Raw genomic sequence first — 21,528 nt, 5'->3', positions numbered from 1 at the left:
ATGTCTGTCTTGAGAATCTTTCAGAATATCTGGCTGCCTTCCCCTGTAGATGGGAGGATTATGCTGTTGGTGGCCGCCGTCTCTTTCTCTGTGGTCTGTGTGTCCAAGGCAGAACAGCAGAGGACTTGAAGTGGAGAAACTTGACGGAGGGGCTTTGGCCCAGCGACCGAGTGTGTTCATGTAGCCTGCCTTGTTAGGGTGACCAAGAGCAGAAGCAATGGGTGCCACCATTCTGATTTATTTTGCTTTACTAAAGAGTGAATTTCCTTAGCATATATGTTACTTAATGTTATAGGATAGTGGTGTCTTGGGGAGGTGGCAGTGGAGAGAGAAGACATTTTGTTTCTGCTGTTTAAAGCCAGTCTTTACATGGATGGATCCACTTTTGTCCAACTCAGTTGTCCTTGTCAAGCAGCATTTGCTACAACGGTCTGACCCGATGTGTGGTATTATTTGGTGTGAACCCTCTTCATCGTGCTAGGAATGAGCCCATGTTATGAGTGAAATCTATAACGTGAAAATAACAAAGACAAATTTAAATGTCCAGTATAACAAAATTAGCACCATTTATAAATACTTACGATCAGTACTTAATGTTAAGGACTGCCCTGTATGCCCCATCCCCCCAACGCCCCACACATCTCAACATAAGCTGGAGTTAAGGTTGTCCCCAAATTATCCACATCTTTGCATGTAAGCATTTATTTCCCCAAATCTGGAACCTAAGTGGTTTCTGATCGTTTTGGCATAAACTTGTTTTTGGCTGTTCCTTATATGTGTAGACAGGAATTATTAATTGAAATACTCAAGAGTCTGCCAATCTTTTCTTTTTTTTTTTGGTAAAGATTTTATTTATTTATTTGGCAGACAGATCACAAGTAGGCAAAGAGGCAGGCATAGAGAGAGAGAGAGGAGGAAGCAGACTCCCTGCTGAGCAGAGAGCTCAATGCGGGGCTCAATCCCAGGACCCTGAGCGGAAGGCAGAGGCTTTAACCCCCTGAGCCACCCAGGTGCCCCAGAGTCTGATGATCTTAATAGAAATATTCAGGTCGGAGCAAGGTGGTCAGTGACAAACTGACCTTCACGTTGTGTTTTTGGAGTTTCTGGATCGAGAGAATTTGTTACTGAAATGAAAACACTGGGGGATCTCTTTATAATGTTCACTTCTGACTTTCTGTGGCTGTCTGCTAAATTGGTCATAAATGAATTGGCTTAGTACCTTCAGTATATCTTGTTGGAATTTTACTTCCTTTCCCACTGTGCCTGTTCTTACCGTCCTTCCTTCTCCTAAGGCTGGGAGTGTGTGATTTTGTCATGTCGTTCCTTCTTTTTACAGTTGGAGACTTGATACGATTTCTAGCTTATCTTTTGTGGAGGGTTTATCTTCATCTTCCTCTTTCTCATGGTCATAATAGCTAATAGTTATTGGACATTGACCGAGGGCTAGGCTCTCTGCTCAACGCTTAATTAGCATTACCTTATTCAGTCCCGCAGCAACTCTGTATGTCTCTGCTCAGACTGGGACAGGCCAGATACGCTGCTTCAGGTCATTTACTAGTTAATGACAGAGCTGGAATTTGAACCCAGATCTGCCTCTCTCAGAGCATATCTTGTTTCACCATTTTTTTTTTTTTAAGATTTTATGTACTTATTTGAGAGAGAGAGAGAGAGAGAGAGCGCGGGGGGGGGGGGGCTGAGGGAGAGGGAGAAGCAGACTCCCCGCTGAGCAGAGAGCCTGAGGCTGGGCTCCATCCCAGGACCCTGGCATCATGACCTGAGCCAGAGGCAGATGCTTAAAGACCAAGCCAGCCAGGTGTCCCTGCTTCATCGTTATTCTCAAAATAAAGAAAATGTCCTTCGGTTTGTTGTTCACTCTTTCATTCAATGATCAGGAGGATTTGGGCATTGGGAGGGTCAGGAATCCTTGTGTTTATTTGGTGGATTGATGGACCTATACACAATTTCCAACCGACTGAGCACGTCCTGGGCACCATGCCGAGGGCAGGTATGAGACTTCACATATCCAGAGTCCGCAGTCTCGCTGGGGAGGGAGACATGTCAGGGGGCCGTGCTGTCAGCCGGGCTGTGAGCAGGACGACTGGGGGGCTGTCATCACAGCATGTCCCAGACTCAGACTCAGGCTGGCGCATCAGGGAAGAGTTCTAGAAGGAAGGGAACCCTAAGTTGACATTGGGAGGCTGAGTGGGAGTTGCCAAGGGGAGAGAGTAGAGACGCGTTGTGGACCCAGGGAACATAGCAAGCCTGGAAGCTGGGCCGGGTTTAGAGAAGCAGAAGCCACTTGCAGACGCAGGACTGGAGCAGGTGCCGCGTGGAGAGACCAGGCACAGCGGGGATGCCTTTCCTTGCCATTGGGGTATCAGGTGCAACAGGGACGGGTTCAAGGGGTCTCACCACCTGTTTCTAATAACCTTGACGTGAACTTTATCGTCTGGTGTCCAGGGACGCAGCAGGGCTCAGAGGTGAGGAAGCTGGGCCTTGCAGTCTCAGTGCAGCCCAGCCGCTTTGTAACACTGTGAAGCCTCCGTTCCTTTCTCTAATGGGACAGGTGTGCAACAGGAGCTGTTTGTTCCTGGCTGCCTTGAAGATTAATGAGGCTACATTTTAACACGCTTGGTGCAGGGCCCAGCACAAGATAAACAGCCACCAAATGATAAAGCAAGAGGAACCCAGAAACCCTGCCTTGTTTCCTCAGTGGCACCGAAAATGCCACTCCTGATGCCCGAGCATCTCCTACCTTTATCGAGAGGTTGGGCTCAGTTCACCATAAGGCCAAGGGGAATATTTATAGCTCCGTCTCCTTTTCAGCGGGATAGAGTGCAACTGATCAGATCTGAAATTCTGCAGGTAGGACTCTGCTCCCATGGGATCAGGAGTGCTGGGATGTGCGGGGTAGAGAGATCTGTGATACGTTTGGCAATCAGGGTGTTAGGGATAAACGAGTGTCTTTACCGCCTGGCTTTTCGGAGCCATTACTGCATCTATGGGCATGGGTGGTTCCTAAGCATGAGCTGGAGCGTGCTGTCTTTCTCGATCTTATTTGGTCAGAGACCCTAATAACTATAGGTTAGGAAACCAGGGGGGAACAGACCTGAGGTGGAGCCTCTGGGGACAATTAAAGGGAAGATAGATAGAAGAGGTTGGAATGGGCTGTCCATCCTTAGGATGGCTCTCCTAGGGTATGGTCCCTGGGCGCTGGACTTTTTATCTAAGTGGCAGGCAGGTTCACAGGAGATCTTGTCGTCTGTTTCTGTAATTCCTTCTCTCTTGTCTGTAGGACATGTCATCGGGAAGAGATGCTGTCTTTGACTCTTACTCCATTTTCTCATTTGCTTGTTCAATCTTAAGCCAATTTTTGTAGTTCCTGGACTTTATTTTTATTTATTTATTGAAATATTTTGTTTATTTATGTGAGAGAGAGTGAATGAGAGTGAGTACAAGTTGGGGGAGCATCAGAGAGAGGGGGAGAAGCAGACTCCCCACTGAGCAGGGAGCCCGATGCGGGGCTAGATCCCAGGACCCTGGGATCGTGCCCTGAGCCGAAGGCAGATGCTTAACGGACTGAGCCACCCAGGTGGCCCGGTACCTTGACTTTTAAAACTGTTTTAATTAGTGCATTTTTAAAATCAAGCTTTTCAGTTTGGGATCACTGTATAGATTTACATGCGGTTGTAAAAAGTCACACAGATAAAGTATCCTTTATCCAGCTTCTCCTGTCTTGCAAAATCAATGTGTGATACCACGTTCAGGATTCTGCCGTTGATGCTGTACGATGCTGAACATTCCCACCATCGCAAGGATTCCTCCTTCCGCCTCTCTGGGCCACACCCATATACCCCCTTCTCAGACCCCTGGTTGCTGCTAATGTGTTCTTCATTTTTTAAATTTTGTTCCTTCAAAAAAATGTTATGTAAATGTAATCACGCAGTATATATATGCCTTTTGGGTTTTTTTTTTTTTTTTTCCCCACCTGAGATAATTTCCTAGACATTCCTCCAGGATGTTGCATGTAGCCATCTTGTACCCCGGACCCCCACTGGGGATGATTCCATGGTCTGGGTGTCCACTCCTCCAGATGGACCTGTGGGTGGTTTTCTGTTTTGGGGTTATTTGGGGTTATTAGAATAGAACTGAGATTGATACAAAGTTACAGACTTGGGTGTGAACACGCCATCTTCCTTTCTCCCTGATGAATGGCGAGGAGTGCAGTTGCGGGTCTGTATTGGAATTGCCTGTTTAATTTTAGAAGAAGCTGTCAGCTGTTTTCCAGAGTGACTCTACCACGGGGTAGTCCTACCAGTGACATGTGAATAATCCCGTCTCTGAGTCTTTGACAGCATTTGGTATTGCCTGGACATTCTATTTCTTTTTCTCTTTCTCTTTCTTTTTCCTTTCCTTTCCTTTTGAGGATCATGGTTGAAAGACAGATTCTGTCAGGAGGAAACAGGGTCCCCGGTACCTGCTCCCACCCACGCTCTGGTGTTGCTGGCCTGGGGGCAAGGAATGTGGTCTCCTCTCTCCTGGTGGTGGTTCTGAAGCATGTGGAAAGGTCATCCCTGGTCTCAGCTTCATTTTTTTTCTGTTCCGTTTTGGAATTCGGGCTCTATCATCTTTGCCAGTCCCTGGTTCTTCCACACCTTCATCAAGTGGGCCCGCAGGAGGAAAGCAGGACTGCCTTTCTTCCCAGACTGAGGAGGCTGGAGAAACGGCATCACCAGTCTCTTGGAAACAGTTCATCCATTGTTCCTTTATTTCCTTTTTGCAGAGTTTCTCCAGAATCTCTTTAATGCATTTTTAAAAAATTTGACTATGGATTTGTAACTTTTGAGTCTCTTAATTAGGTTTGGTTAGAATTACTGTCAACTAATATTAAAAATGTTAAAAGGTATAAGGATGTTAGTTTCGGGGAGGCATATCCCTAAAATATTTTGGTGGCGGTGCTGTCTTCCATTAACTCAAAATATAAACTCTACAACCACCTGTTTATTTTAAAAAGACATTCAGAGGGGGACTATCTCTCACCTAAAAGTTTTGCAGGTATCTGGTCCACTTAGTTGTGAAGGATTTTAAATCTCAGATATTCTCAGATCTGGAAAGCATTGTCCTTTGAGACAAGGCCACATTTATGTCATGTGGCCGGTCTGTGTAACATTTTCCTGATTTCCTGGCCCCTCGTGCCTGACTCGGACCAGCAATACGGCCCGTGGCACTGTTGCTTCTTAGACAAATAGCCGTCCCGGAGTTGGTGTTTTGCAACTCTGTTCAGGCAACACCTGCCTTGGTCAATGGTGTCCAGGCTTTTTTTTTTTTTTTTTTTAAACCACTATTACCTTTATAAAGCACATTAATTTTCCAGGGATCCCATAAAGTAGACCTACTTTAGGACTCTGTTTTGCACATTTTATAGTTGAATCCAAAATAAGATAAACCCGGTCAGTGACCGCAGCGAGGCTGTTGTGATGAGCGTGAACTAGAACTACAAGGGGAGACTGGACTTTTTTTTTGGCTGCGCAGTATAGAGAGACTCCCTGTTCACCAGTGAAGTGGTACAAATATCACAGCTTTTAAAATAGCTGCTTCTGCAGTCTTGGGATGTTCTCCAAGTCGATATGGCAGGAACAGCTTTCTTCTGAGTCCTGTACGAACGTACTTTGTGCTGACAGCACAGCGTACCTCTAATATGTTAAACCGGGTGCAACACGTCAGACCACGCACATGTGTTTCCAGTAATTATGGTGAATGGGGGGACGAAGTTCATGTCCAATGTCTGGGGTGTGGTGGGGACCTCTGCAGAACATCGGGAAGATCATTGTCCCAGGTCTTTGGCTCACTTGTCTTTGTGAGAGGCTTTTGTGTGCCCGTTGTTGGGTAATTAGAACAGTTCCCTTTGTGGTACCCTTAGGAGTCTCAACTTTTAAGGATCACTTACAATTCAGTGCTTAGGTAATTTTCAGAGCACCTGGGTGAAGTTACCCGACTCGAGAAAAGTGAGCTTCAGAAAACAGCCACAACACTGACACGATCGTCAGGAGGGAGGTAGCAGAGAGAGCACCCGTTGTTGCCAAGGGGCCTGGCAAAAGTCCTGGGAAATTCAAAATAAGTCCACTTTGAAGTGTTCCAGACTTTACCCGGCCCAGGGCTGGAGCCGGCGCCCACTGATCTCTGGGTAGGACACTGGGGGCCGGCTCTGGCTCCAGGCGTCTGTTTCCAGAAGGCAGCTCCGGCCATCGTGCACCTGTTACCCGAGACGCATTTACGTCCTACTCTGTCATCTGCAGCTGCCCCCGTTTCTGCTGTAGTTAGGGCAGGAGCGTCCGATGACCTTGGGCACAAGCCCTCCGACATTTATCAGCCTTGGTGTAACTTTTCATTGTTCTTAAAAAGATACTCTTTCCAGCTTCTGGGATTTGGCCACCCTGGGAGGAGAGAGTGTTCAGGCCCGCCCTGGAGAGGCGCGGGAGGCAGGGCTGTGAAAGGGGCACGGTGGAAACCGACCAGCCGGGAGGTCTACAGAGAGTATGGAATGAATAGGGAGAACTCTTTTTTCAGAGTTACAGAGAAAACAAAGACTTTAGTGAAGGGTGACTGTCAACTGTTGCATTTCATTGGAAACACTGTTACTATCTATTGTTAAAGTAGATTGAAAAATGCAACTTTATCAAGTCCGTTGAAGGTTCCATGATTCTGCCTCTCTGCCTCGGTCGCCCTCGCCTTTCTCAAATGTGTGTTCTCTTTTGAAAGAATTCGGTTTGGTGTATGTAGGGCGTGTTGTCTAAATCTTGGTAACTGTGCCCTATTTCTCTCTCTCTCTAAATAGATCACTTCCCCCAACTCTGAGAAGAGAGTTAAAGGTGTGGAAAGAAGGATGCTTGGTGTGGGATGTGTGTGTGTAACTAAAACAGTCTGTTCGCGTTCGCCCACTGGGTCTTTCCCATATACTCGTGTTTTGAGAGAGTTTTTGTTTTGAAGACATTGTGCCTTGGTGAGTGCTGGCCTGCCGTGTCTCGGTCTCTCTGGCTGTGGTGGGCGCTCGGTGGGTCCTCCTAGAGGTAGAAGCAGGGGAGCACACGTGTCCTGAACTGCGCTTAGAGCATTTCCAGCCTGTGGCAAGAAGTGGAGATGAGTGTGCTTACTCCCCGCTAAGGAGGCATATGTATCTGTTTCTGCTGGGCCTTGGGGGTCTCAGAAGCCATATATGGGTATCATCTGGGGTTGTGCCCGTGTCCTCTGCATGGCCCCTGGCGTGGAGGGGCTTGACCTCAGCTGACTCCAGGGAAGTTGGTTCCTGCCATCCTCCTTGATTGTCACCCAGACGGTCTTGGGCCTGGACAGCTCTCGGTGGCCATCTAACCATGCACTCTAGCCTACAAGAAGTTTCTTGAGAACATCCCTGGGTGTCTACGTTTTGCTTAACTATTTCCAGGGATGGGAAAAACGAGAGTCTCAGAAAGCCTTTGGCTGTCTGGGCTGGCATCTGCTTCTCAGGGACTTGTCCGCATTCATTCTAGCTTAGTCTTCTGGAATGTCCCAGAACTCGTGCCTTTCCACCAGTGCCAGTCAGGCCTTTGAAGACGGTTGTCATGTTTTCCCCCGGTCTCTCGGTCCTCCGGCTGAATGCACGTCCTTCCCGCAGCCGTCCTGAGCCTCAACTGACGAGGATGTTGCTTTCAGCGTTTGTGCCGTTCTCATCCCCTTGCTTTCCAATCAGCCTCCTTTGTCAATGAGCTTTTACGTTGTAGATGTTTGGGGATCGCAAGTATTTGGTAAACACCGTGGAACTGAATTAAACAGAATTTCTCAGAGACGTCAGTGGGCTCCTGTGGATTGCGTCTCTTGAAAAGGAATGGGATCGTGTCATCACAGAATTGTTCCTCTAGACCCTGTAGAAAACATCAATATGTTGAGGTCTGCCAAGTGCAGAATATCAGCTACATGTTGCTCGGGCACGGAAAACATTTCCTTCTTTTTTTTTTTTTTAACATTTTGGAAGTATCTGTGCTATTTGCATTACTACAAATTTATATAGGAAAGCAAAACTGAAATATCACCTAGGTGATCAATTCAGAAGCTACCTTTGGAAGAAATACCAGTATTTTTTATATATTTTCCTACACGCATGCACATATAAATATATAACATTTTTAAGGTGGAATTATGAATACTGTTTGGTACTCTACTTTAAAAATGTGGTATTTAAGGTGAAAGCTTTCTGTGACAATCATGTGTTGATATTGTATATAAGGTATATATGTGTTGATATTTTATATAAGGTATATATTGACTAATTGATATACTGATATTGTATACAAGGTATATATTGACTAATACGCATCTATGTTTTGGACTCCCCCATGGCACTTCATTAATCGCTATAATTTAACACTTACTGCGAGATATTTAGGTGGCTTCCAATATTTTGCCCTATAAAGGAGTATCTCCGCCTGTTTATCTCTCTTGGATGAATTCCTGGAAGTGGAGTTGCCGCCTGAGAGGCTTTCTAAAGGATACATTTTTCACCTGATTGTTATTCAGGAAGTCTCAATGGAGAATAATTACCCCCGACCCGCATCAGTTTTATTGTCTTAAAAAAAAAATCTGTTTCGTAGACTGGCTCATTCTCTTTGTTCAATGTCTTGTATGTCTTTGGCCAACACTCCTGAGACAAACCTTTTTTTTTTTTTTGGCAGTCTGAGGTCCTTTCTGATGTGCCTGTGGGATGTGTGGGCTTTCCTCCTGTGGCATATCTGCAGAGTGGTTCTTGTGTCTTCTGGTCTGCAAATGGACTGCCAGAGTCACAGCCTTTTTTTTCTCCCTCTTTTTAAAAAGCTTTTCAAAAAATTTTTAAATTAAAGTTAAATTTAAATTTCAAAAATTTAAACTTATTTTTATTTTTTTATATTTAAAAAATCTGTTACATTACCTTCAGGTGTACAACATGGCTTGCTGCGACAATTCTATGTGCCCCACTCTGCTCACTGTGCTAAGTGGGCTTGTCAACGAGGGTCCCAGCTGTGGACTGTCGCCGTTCCGGGATCTGTGTTGTCTTTCCTTGAGGGTGAGACTGTATCGTAGGCTTTTAATCTCTGCTCTTTGCTCCTCTCGTGGGGCTTTCTTCCCCTGGGTCCTCGAACGCTCTTCATCAATGGTCATTGAGCACATTTGCAGGTGACAAGGCCCAGGCCACTTTCGGGAGACCAAGCATCCTTGAGGACACTCCTGAGCTATGAGCGCAGACACCTAGTCTTGTGTCTTAAAGGACAGTTCAGTATCCTCGTGGAAGGAGACCTTACTTTGCCTTCCAGACAGTTGTGAAGACAGTTTACCTCTCCTGCTTGTAGCTAACGCTCTCTCTTCAGCGCGGGGGCCTGTCTCTGTGCCTGGCCCTTCCGTTCCCACGTACTGTCCCTACTTCTTCACCCTCTGCCTACCCTCCCACTCTGGGTTGGGGGAGGGGCATGTCCAGGCAAGGACCTGAGCGCACTCCTCCAGGAGCAGCTTCTCGGAGAGCCCCTTCTTCCTCACTGAGCGCCACCCACCCCCAGCTCCCCGTGGTTCAGCCTGTGTCTCTCTCCTTCCAGAGCTGTTGGTGTGGCCCGCTTCACTCGTGGTTCTGCGAGGTCCCTCAGGGACCTATGATTATTCTTCAGAGAGCGAGCCCGTGAGACTCCTTCCTTCTTCAGGGCTATGTTCTTACTCCCTTTGTGGAACAGACCAGGGAAGGTGAGCCCCAGATGGGGGGCAGTAACTGTGAGGTCACTTGCTCCAAAGGCCTTCTCGGTGCTGAGGGATGCCCGAACTTCCTGTCCCACAAGGGCCTAGCAGTAGCCTCACAAAATGTGGGTGCAGTAGGGGCTAGTGGGAGTCCGGGCTGCTTGGTGAGTTCCCAGTGGGCATTTTTGGTTTTTTGACCCCATCTGTCCTATGTTGGTTGTCACTAGCAACTCAAGAAAGATGTCCTTCCCTCATAGGAAGAGGAAGGAGCCCCGGCCTGGAGAGAGCCTTCCGCCTTCCTCCCACCGCCTGTGCTGGCTTGTCCCCTCCATCTGGGATGGCTCTGTTCAGCACCAGGGACCACCAGCAAGGGGGAGGGGTTTCTTTTCTTTGCCCGCATCCTCAGGGTAGCAGAAGGGTTGCAGTTGGGGGAGACTTTCTGTGCAGTTCTGCTCCTTGCCTCCCCGGCTGATGGCCATCGAAGCTCACCTGCACTGGAGGAACGCAAGACTTGGCTGCTGGTGTAGACTTGTCTGCTGAGGTCCCCTGGGCGTCCTCCTTCTCAGGGCTTCTGGCCCCAAAATGAACTGTGAGCTTCTGAGACCTGTTTTCTTGTCAGCAGTTGGCTTCTCTAGAAGAGACTTCCCAAGTCTCCGTAGCCCCGGCCCTCTCTCTCTGGGTCTGCTCCTCCGAGGGGTGGTCCTCGGGTCCCTTCGTTTTTCCGACAGGGCCTGGATGCCAGAGGTTGGGCTGGCCTTTCCTGTCCAGGGTGGCTTGTTCCCAGACCAGCTGGAGCAGAGCAGAGACCATCAGCACCTTGTCACGTGGTGTTTGTCAAGCATTGTTCTTGCTGTCGAAATTTAACAAAAGTGACATCTGTCTTCATATGTGATGTTTGCAGGTTATCCGTGGTGCTGAACGAGTGTGTGGTGTCCGTGGGCTGTGTGTGTGGGAGAACTTTACACTTGGTTCCTCTCTGTCTGGCCCCGCATTCCCTGGGAAGAGTCAGCTTCTCTCCACTTTTAACGTTCTGGAGAGGGGATGCCTGGGGGGCTCGGTCATTAAAACATCACCTTTGGCTCATGTCGTGATCCTGGGGTCCTGGGATTGAGTCCTGGATTGGGCTCCCTGCTCAGCCTCCTCCACTCCCCCGGCTTGTGTTCCATCTCTCGCTCGCTCGCTCTCTCTTTCTCTCTCAAATAAATAAATAAAACCCTTAAAAAATTAAAGTGATGTTCTGGAGAGTGATGCTTGTGGTGTGGTATAGTTAACCTTAAATCCAGGGATGGCTTTTTTTGTTTTGTTTTTTAATGTCTTCACGCACTTTTTATGCTTTCCATTCTTGTAGCGGCTGTTACCGGATTAGTCTGCCTGGGTTTGAGTCGTGAAACCCAGCACTCCGTGTTATTCTCTAACCGTAGGCAAAGTATTTACTTCTCCTTGCCTTGCTCTTCTCGTCTACACAGTGGGTGTAATGAGAGAACCTTCTTCATAAATTTGATTTGAAGATTAATGAGCGATTACAGATAAAATACTTTGGACAGTGCCTGGCCTACCGGAAGTCATGGGTGAATCGCGGGGTATGTTACTGTCGGTGGGGGGGGGCGCAGTGAAGGTGCTCAGTGCTCAGATTGCAAGAATTTGACTGTATTCCATAGTCAGAGATGGCTCTGGTATATTTCATATAAATATCTTTTTTAAAAAGTATGTCTCCTTTGCTGGGGCACCTGGGTGGCTCAGTGGGTTAAAGCCTCTGCCTTCGGCTCAGGTCATGGTCCCAGGGTCCTGGGATCGAGCCCCGCATCGGGCTCTCTGCTTGGCAGGGAGCCTGCTTCCCCCTCTCTCTGCCTGCCTCTCTGTCTACTTGTGATCTCTGTCTGTCAAATAAATAAATAAAATCTTTAAAAAAAAAAAAAAAGTATGTCTCCTTTGCATATTCTCCTGGTCCTGGGCAAGATACTTGTGTTATGTTTTTTCTGCTCAGAGCTTTTAAAGCCAGTATCAGTTTGTTGATAGAAATGGGTTTAGGGGCACCTGGGTGGCTCAGTCAGTTAAGCGTCTGCCTTTGGCTCAGGTCATGATCTTGGGGTCCTGGGATCGGGCCCCACATCAGGCTCCCTGTTCAGCGGGGAGCCTGCTTCTCCCCACCACTTGTGTATTCTCTCTCTCTCTCTCTCTCTCAAATAATTAAAGTCTTTAAAAAAAATGAATTTAGGATTTTTTCGCTCTGCTGCTCTTGAGGAAGGTGCGTGGTTTTTGAGAAAGCTTTCTTTAAGGAAGTGTTTAGTAAGTACATTGCTGAGGACTGTCTCGGAGGGTGGTATTGTGCTACTCTTCTCACCTGGTTTTTACTGCAGATTCAGGTGTGTTCAGAGGTAGGCTCAAGCCTCTCTTTCACTTCCACATTAGTCAGATTTCAAAAAACAAAAAAACAAAAAACAAAACAACAACAAAACCCCCAAACTCCACAAAAACCAGATTCACCCATGACTTCCGGTAGTTGACTCTCGTTCATCCCGATAGGGCTTTGTTGGCCCCTTCGGGTCCCTGCTGACTGTGGTTGCTTCTTCTTGCATTTCAGTCTGTTGCTCTTTGTTCTGGGGGCATCGTTTGGGTTTGCTGGCTTTTATGGTTCTGTTTTCCCCCATTAGAGTACCCCCAGGTGTGCAGGATTCTGAATCTCCAGGCCGTGCGGGATTCCTGCCTTCTCAATGTGGTGGGGTCAGGGTTAATCAGCCTTAGCGCTGCTGACATTGTAGAGCAGGTAGATCTTTGCCATGGGGGCTGCCTGTGTGTAATGGGACATTCAGGAGCATCCCTGGCCTCTGCCCACTGGATCCTAGCAGTGTCACCCCTTCCTTCCCGTTATGACCATTAGAAATCTCTTCTGACATCGCCACATGTCCTCTGAGTGACAGAATTGCCCCCGAGTTGAGAAACACTGGTTTGGATCAGCGGGTCCCCAAATGTCAGAGAGCAATACCGTAGTCATATTTGTGTACAGAATTCTAAGTCTGGAAGTCTACCGTTCTGTAATACGATTATGGTTAGTTGATCTAAAAACCCCTATGCATTTTAAAATACTTATTTTTGAAGTATTTAGATAGTTCAGTCTATTTAAAACAAAAGAACAAATTGTACCAAATGGAAGTTTGTCTTAAGACGCCTAATAGGTTCCCCTAGTGGTTTTCAGCGTGTCGTTCTGGGACCTGCATGTGAGCTTTGTCTGGGAACTTCTTAGAACTGCAGACTCCTCAGGCACCTGCGTGGCTCAGTGGGTTAAACCTCAGCCTTCGGCTCAGGTCATGGTCTCAGGGTCATGGGATCGAGCCCCGCATCGGGCTCTCTGCTCTGGGGGGGGCTGCTCGAGCCCCGCATCGGGCTCTCTGCTCTGGGGGGGGGGCTGCTTCTCCCTGCCTCTCTGCCTGCTTGTGATCTCTCTCGGTCAAATAAACACATAAAATCTTTAAAATAAAAAGGAAAAGAAAAGAAACGCAGACCCCTTCGGGTCCTATCCAGAGCTGCTGAACCCTGGACTCTGGGAGTGGGGCCCAGCCGTCCGTTTTCACAAGCTGTTCTGATAATGGTGACCCACACGAAACTCGAGAGACTTGGGATAAGATTCTTAAGCCCCCATTAGAGACCTGTGGACTAAGGCTCCCTGAGAAATCATCGTAAGCTGTCATCTGCGGGACTTTAGAATCTGCTTAAGAAAGTGACACTTACTGGGCAGGTCGTGCTAGGTGTCTGCTGGCTCCGAGAGCCTGCCCTGCCCACAGCTTCCCTGTGGGGTTCTCATTCCTTCAGCATCCCTGCACCGGGCCCAGGAAACCCCACCCTGACTGAGCGAGCCGTGGTCGTGCCTGACCCCAAGGCAGGCATCTATAAGTCATCCAGCAGCCCAACAGGGCAGATCTGGATCTGTGTCAGAGATTCTTCTTGGTGGAGTGGAGAGGAGGGGCGGGAGGGGGACAGGGAGACAGACAGACAGACCAGGACAGAGAAGGGAGACTAAAGAAAGCCGAAGGCCCGAGGTGGAAGCCGTGGGGCGTGAAGAGGCTGTTACGGAGCCATTCCTGCGGCAGGAAGAGTGGAGCAGGACGGGGTTGACAGAGCCCGGCCTGGACGGCTGCTTGGGCGAGTGTGAGCCTGAAGTTGAGCAGACGCCTGAAACGAGCAGATCCAGGAATGGTGGTTTTTAGTTTTCTGCGAGGCCCAGCTGGGCAGCTGCTGATGGGTATTCCTGTCTCGCATCCCCAAATAGCCTCATCTGAGCCCATCACAGCCTCCCTCTGTGTCTGTTCTCCGTCACCTGTAAGAATCTGACAAACAGATGACACGTATCAGGGGACCGGCTGGGCTCTGTGGGCAGGTTCGCGGCCGGCAGCTTCCCCACAGCAGAGATTCCCTGCCCACCTTGTGTCTTCAGCTTCTGTCTCCCTTCTCTGTCTTTGTCTCTCTGTGTCTCCCCCTCCCGCCCCTCTTCTCTCCCCCACCAAGAAGAACCTCTCTCCGACACAGATCGGCCCTGTAGGGCTGTTGGATGACTTACATATGCTTGCCTTGGAGGGGGCAGAGCATGGGCACCTGGGCAGTCCCCACCTCGTCGCTTAAAGACCCTCGTGGCACGAGATCTTCATAATGCGTTGATATCCCTGGAAAGAATGCCACGTGTCATGTTGACTCTCTCCAAAGAGACCTTCACAGGGCGTGTTTCAGACCCCGCTTCGCTTCCTTAGATCCGACCAAGGAGGACAGCTCATCATGAATCTGTTCCAGGGGTCCATCGCTTTGACTGGAGTCACGTTTCCCCTTACCGTTTCCCGTTGAGGACTTGCCATGCTAGCTCTTTGGAGGCAGAGTCAGAGCCTTCAAAAAAGAATCACTGGAAGGACAAGCAATCGAGTGTTGAAATCAGTCTTGTGAATCATTTTCTAAAAACTCAGTGGACCTAAAGAAATTTCTTTTTAGTTTGAGTTCGTGGCCCAGGCCTTGTTCAGATGCTCGGTCCCCCCTCATGGTTCCCGCCCGCACTCCCTGCCTCCCCTTGCCCAGTCACACCCGGAGCAGAAAACGATACCTCCGTGCAGCATGTACGCGGCATGTACGCGGCATTCTTTCGCATGAATTACCCCAGGGGAGGAGTGAATGGAGATGCAGAATATTTTACTAGTTGCTCAGATGGTTCACGGACCTGCTGCGGTAATGGATTATAGGATGTAGGCCAGTGCTCGTTTTCAAGCCCAGTTTAAAAGATTGAGAGCAATCTGGATGGCTCAGTCGGTGAAGCGTCTGCCTTCAGCTCGGGTCATGGTCCCAGGGTCCTGGGATCGAGGCCTGTGTATGGCTCCCTACTCAGCGGGGAGTTGCTTCTCTTACGGGTGCTCCTGCTTCTGCCCACTCTGTCAAATAAATAAATAAAATAAAAGATTTGGGGCCGAACTAGACATAATCAGGATTCTCTTATCAAACTCGTATCCTCGAGGAGATTCTGCAGGAAGCCCAGGACTCTCCTTACTGTAGCTTTGTGTCCAGTGCTCCTACCCCATAGTGATCTTTCTCCATGCAATACAGGTGTATTAGCCTAATCAATGAGCCAGGCCTGGAGAACAGATCTCGAGCCCAGCTGCTCAGCTGCCTTATCTGGCATCGCCCATCTTTAATTTAGTGTCCTGTGGACGCGGCGATCAATCACGGTGGCGCGGCCAGGCAGGGGAATGGGTGGCTGCAAGCCCGTGCACGGTCCCTGTGCTTCGGGCAGTGACGAGTGCAGTTGAGAAAGCCAGGGGGCTGCTTCCTGACTGGTTGTTTTAGAGCTCCGCTGCCCCTGGCACTGTTCCTGACCCAAGGGCCCTGGGGGTGCTTTTAGGAGCAAAGCTGCTGCCTCCCACCGTGGGGTCCCAGACGCTGTGTGTGCCGCTGCCTTCGGGACGAGGTGGCCTTCTCTTATTGTGTCTTCTACACATTGTTTCGGAGAGTGTGATTGATTTCCTGTCGGTGAAGGTGTGGCTTCATCGTGCACACGGGAGAGAAGCGGCATGTCCTTTCCCGCTTCAGCACGCTGCTGGCTCTTTTTCAGAGATGACACTTCATTTCTTTTGTGTGATGAAATTAAAATGTGTGATTTTATTTTCTTGTTTTTATTTTCTTATTATAATTTTTTTCTAAGATTTTCTTTATTTATTTAAGAGTGAGAGCGAGAGAGCAGGAGCAGAGGGTAGGGGCAGAGGAAGAAGCAGGCTCCCCGCTGAGCCGGGAGTCCTAATGTAGGATTCGATCCCAGGACCCTGGGATCATGACCTGAACCGAAGGCAGATGCTTAACCAACTGAGTCATCGAGGCCCCCTATTTTCTTATTTTTAAACAAATAAAGCTGTTACTTAAAATTTCCCCTACAGTTACTGGAAATACTAAGAAAGCATCTCTTTTCCCAAGGCTTCTACTGGCAACCCCTTTTAGCCCATAAACCAGAAGAAACCTTGTGTAGCTCTGTGCCTCCATTCCCAAATTGGGGAACAGATCCTGCTCCTAAGATAGGAATATAGACGTGCTAGAAGCAAAGTGGCTCGTGCCCGGGACTTGGACTCTGCATTTCCCAATCTTGAACAGGTTTCTCCATTTCTCTGTTCTTGGACCCTGTCGCATTTTGACTTGATATATACATTGTGCATTTCATAAGGCACCGGGTCCCATCCCCTCGGACACTAGTGTTCTGAGGAACTCAGAAAAAAGCTGCCAACTCGTTTCAGTTTTGTTTTCTTTGACATAGGGAAACTGTATGAGAATTTACACATCCCTTTAAACTGTTGTGGTTTCTGCTTCTGACACTTTGCAGATTAGCCAATTGGAAAAAGAAAAAAAAAATAGGTAGAGATGAGACACATCATTCCGTCTTACTTTTGGGGAGATGGTTGAGATTTTTTTTTACAAAAAAAAAAAAAAAACCCAAACTTTTTTTTTTGTTTGTTTTTTAACCGTGTTTTTTTACATTGACACCGTCCATGTCAAGGAGTTGTGTTTGGGGGGAAGAAGGCGGTTGTACCTGGGAACTGAGGGGTAAAGTCCAGGAGGAAGCCGTTTTCCCAGGGATCTCCTCTGTTGGCTTCTCCATTGGAGAAGACGTTGGGTCTGCTTCTTAGAAATGTTCAGGTTAATTTTGGACACTTTGCTTTAAGAAGAGCATTGAGGAATGGGGTGAGGGAAAGTTCCTTAAATACATGAGTCTCCCTGATGGTGTGCACTTTCTGTTATGAGACTGTCTTCCGCTCAGTGCTGAGCAGCCCTCACGTGTGGGCGGGGCCTGCCACAGAACAGAGGATGTAGATTTGGTATTTGGGGTCCTGACCCGGGGTGCAGTGGATAAAAACTACTGGGGACTGGGGATGGTTTAGAGACTCAGAAAAATCTCCCCAACAGCCAGAGCTGTCCAGTAAAAGAAGGTGCTGATCTGTGTACCGGGTCGGGGAGGGGTTCAAGTCCCTCAAAGCATGACGCATTTGGGTGTAGATCACTCAGACTGGGATGCCCTAGAGCACATCCGCGTATGAAAATGCCTCCTTTGATCCAAGATCCCAGGATTCTGTCTTCTCACTGCTTATCTGTCAAAGCACGTATGGTATAGAGCATATTAAATATCACAGTTTTTCTCTTATGAACTTAGGCCAGGACAAAGCAGTTGCTGAGAACCAGCGAGCCTCGCACTGGCTGTGTGGATCAGCTCTGAGTCTTTGCCTTGAAGGCACTTAATTGCTTCGGTGAGGCTGAAAGCCTGGCCCTTTGGCTTCTGGTGGATTTGCTGCTTTGAGTTCCAGTAGAGCTGTGAGAAGCTTTAAGCGTGTTTCGCAGGGTTAGACTTTGACATGTTTTGACACTTGTGAGTCTTACCCTGAGCAGAATTCTCTGCCCCCTGTGTTGGTGGTGGAAAAACAATGGGCATTGTCTGTCCATCTAGATGGGGAAAGATGCTGGGGTCTTCAAGGAGCTTTGGAAGATTGGGCATCAGGAGACCAGAGGGTTAGTGCGCATGGCCCAGCTCTGTTTTTTGGGTTTGTTTGTTTGTTTGTTTTTAGGTAAGAGTGTGGGATGGCAGAGGCTCTCCTTCCTGGATGCTAGTTCAATTAATAATACCAGTTGAGTTTCTTCCTCCCAAAACCCTCATTTCTTTGCATTTCAAAAGGTAAGATAATTCACTAGGTCCTCTCTCCCAGCCTGAGGTGAAGTCATCTCCTTTGTCGCAAGTGACTTGGATTTTGTTGAGTAGTTAAAGGCAAGTGGCTGAGCCCAGGAACTTTCGGCTGTTCATGATGCGGCTGTTCAGAACTCTCGCGCTTCTGCCCCACTTTGGACTTTTAAATTTTATGTACTGAGTTGCAGCCAATGGAGAGGCTGTAGATAATTTTTTATTCCAAAGTTGTTTTTGATAGGTGGTCCCTGTCGCTCAGCCGATGGTGCCCAGAATAACGTGATACAATGTTTCTCTTGTGGGAACATGATGGTCATTGTCATTCTTTGTGAATACATAGCCATTGTGTAGGTTAGGGACCCAGGGCTGTCTGTTGTAAGACTTGTCAGGAGAGTCTCTACCCCGGATGCTGATGTTTTCACTGAGCTGCTCTTTGCCCAGGCCATTGAATTTTTGTTGTTGTTGTTTGTTTGTTTGTTTTACTTAAAAAAAAAAATTATGCTCAGGGGCACCTGGGTGGCTCAGTGGGTTAAAGCCTCTTTCTTCAGCTCAGGTCATGATTTTAGGGTTCTGGGATCGAGCCCTGCATTAGGCTCTCTGCTTAGTAGGGAGCCTGCTTCCCGCCCTCACCCCGCCGCCTCTCTGCCTACTTGTGATCTCTCTTTCTGTCAAATAAATAAATAAATAAATAAATCTTTTTAAAAAATTATGCTCAAATACTCATAACCTAAGACTTACCATCTTAAGCATTTTAAGTGTACCCTTCAGTGTGAAGTATATTTACAATGCCGCCAACACAACTGTCCATTTTTAGAACTTCTTCGTGGCCCCAAAAAGAAATTCTGTACACATTAAGCAGTAACTCCCTATTCCTCTCTTCCCTCTGCCCCTGGAAACCACCATTCAGCTTTCTGTCTCCATAATCTTGCCTATTGGAGGCAATAGATCCTACTCCTAGAACCTGCTCCTAGGAGTAGAACCGTGCACTATTTTTCCTTTAGTGTCTGGCTTCATGACAACGTTTTCAAGGTCCATCCACATGGTATATTGGACTTTAATCTTTCTTTGGCTGAATAATGTTCCCTTGCATGGAGGGGACCACATCGGCGTATCCGTTCACCTGTCCATGGACACCTGGGTCATTTTCCATATTTTGGCTGTTGTGCTGTGAACATTGATGTACTGGTCTCTGTTTTCAGTGTTTTGAGGGTGTGTACCAGACAGTGAAATTGCTGGTAATCCTGTGTTTATCTTCTTGAGGAACCACCAAACTGTCTTCTGTAGCGCCCTGGCCATTCCAGCCCTGGGCACTCAGGCCTGTGCCGGTAAGCTGCGTTCTCCCCTATTTCTCAACCATTTGGAGATGTAAATTAGAAAAGTGATCAGAGTGTATATGTCAGCATCTTCATCATGGACTTCTGTTCTGTCATGGAATTTGTTCGTTGTCTTCTTGCGTGTCACTCGTTTGGGTCCCAGTGTTCCGCCCTTAAATAGACATTCCCTGACCCGATCTGCATTCCTCCATCCATGGCCACCTTCTTCGTACGTTATCCAGCAAGAGTTGTTTGCTGGGACACTGGGTAGCCGGGCAGCATATTCCAAAATGTCACTTGAAAGATGAGGTCAGTTCACAAGAAACACATGGGAATGATTTCTAGGTCTTGTGCCCAAGTCAAGCTCTGATATTACTTGTTAATTTTGCTTGGTTGCAGAGAGGGAATATCCCTGCTGTTAAAAATACACGTTAAAGAAGAGGGTGGCAAAATAGAAAAGTATTTAGATACTGGGGAACAGCTTCCTCCAGGAGCCAAAAGAGTGTCGGAAGAGAATACCGTTGGGGTGGTCTTTCTGTCATGTTGTTGTTTTGTTTAGATGCTGCTTTTCCTTTTACCCTCTTGGTTGGCATCTAAATCTGAAGTGTAAAGCCTTTTTTTGGAGATACGACAGTGGTGAAAGATGGGTCTTTGTGATCGTTGGTTTTATTTTTATTTACTTTAATTGTTTTATGAAGATTTTATTTATTTATTTATCTATCTATCTATTTATTTATTTATTTATGAGAGAGAGAAAGCATGCGTGCTCATGAGTGGGGGCAGTCAGAGGGAGAAGCAGACTCCCCACTGAGCTGGGAGCCGAGGCAGGACTTGATCCCGGGACTCCAGAATCATTACCCGAGCTGAAGGCAGTTGCTTAACCATCTGAGCCACCCCGGCGGCCCTGTTGGTTTTATTTTTAAGAGATGACCAGATTTTTCACCTCTTGGGTCAGACAGTTAACCTCTTACTTACAGCCGGCTGGTGGCGTTCTGACAGGCGTGGCCATGGATGTCGGCATCTAGACAGGCCCCACGGAGACCTGCAGTGAGGCAGCCATCCTGGTGCTCAGGCTGGAAAGAATGGCTTTGTGTGCATTAAACCTACACATTTAACACCCATGGAAACACTTGACTCGTATTGATGAAAGTCCATGTGATCGTGGATCACTTTTGGCGGCTCATGGTTGTCCGAAGCGAGCCCAGAGTGTCCTCGTAGGAATTAAGCTTAAAAGTCGGCAGTGTGAGGCGGTGGCGCCCTGTGGGGTGTCCCCACACCAGCAGCTCGGCCTCGTCACACTGCGTTCTCCCTGTCGCCCGCCCCCCATTGAGCTTTTGGGAGCCCGCTTTCCTGTGAGGCTCTGTGGGACAGACTGTTGTCCTTCTTCTTCTGGACCTCGCAACAGGAAAAAATGGTTTTCTCGCTCTGGGGAAAAAAAAAAAAACCCTTTAGATTTTAATCATAAAGGCTGTTGGACTTTGGATTGTTTGATAAGTGAAGGTGAAGGCCAGTTAATGAAAGTGGAGCCATTTCCTTCTTTGAGCGGCTGCCCTCCGCTGTCCCCAGGTGGACGCGTCCGCCTGATCGGGAAAGCCCATCATCGTGGGGCGTCAGTTATTCATTCAGCAAACGCTCCTGGAGCCTCTGTCACACACCGGCCTTGTGCTGGAAGGGGAGGGGGTAGGGGGTAGAGGGAAAGTGAGGCTGATTCTGCTCCTGCCATTTGCAACTTGGACCAATTCCCACGTCCGCCTCGAGATGCCTCCTTTTAATTATTTATTTATTCATGTATGTGAGATTGTATTTTGAAGTCATCCCTCACACCCAGCGTGGGGCTTGAACTCACAACCCTGAGATCGGGCATTGTGCTCTACCAACTGAGCCAGCCAGATGCTGCTAGGTTCCTCCTTTTTAAACCACTTCATTAAAGATAGAATTCAGGGGTGCCTGGGTGGCTCAGTCAGTTAAGTGTCTGCCTTTGGCTCAGATCATGATCATGGGGTCCTGGGATCAAGTCCCTTGTTGGGCTCCTTGCTCAGTGGGGAACCTGCTTCTCCCTCTGCCTCCTGCTCCCCTTGCTTGTGCACTCGCTCTCTCTCTCTCTCTCTCTCAAATAAATAAATACAATCTTTAAGAGAAATAAAGCTAGAATTCCTATCCCCTACAGTGCATTCACTTCAAGCATACAAGTCAGTGGTTATTAGTAGACTAGGCATCCATCATCCCAGTCAACTTTTTATCCCCCCCCCTCCAGAGAAACCCCCAGTCCTCCTGTCCTCCTCAGCTCCTGTCTCTGTGGATTAA

This window comes from Mustela putorius, unplaced genomic scaffold, assembly GCF_011764305.1.
Source record: "Mustela putorius furo isolate JIRA1106 unplaced genomic scaffold, ASM1176430v1.1 tig00000594_pilon_pilon_pilon, whole genome shotgun sequence".
Classification (NCBI taxonomy): domain Eukaryota; kingdom Metazoa; phylum Chordata; class Mammalia; order Carnivora; family Mustelidae; genus Mustela; species Mustela putorius.
Note: the sequence above shows the minus strand (reverse complement) of the source record.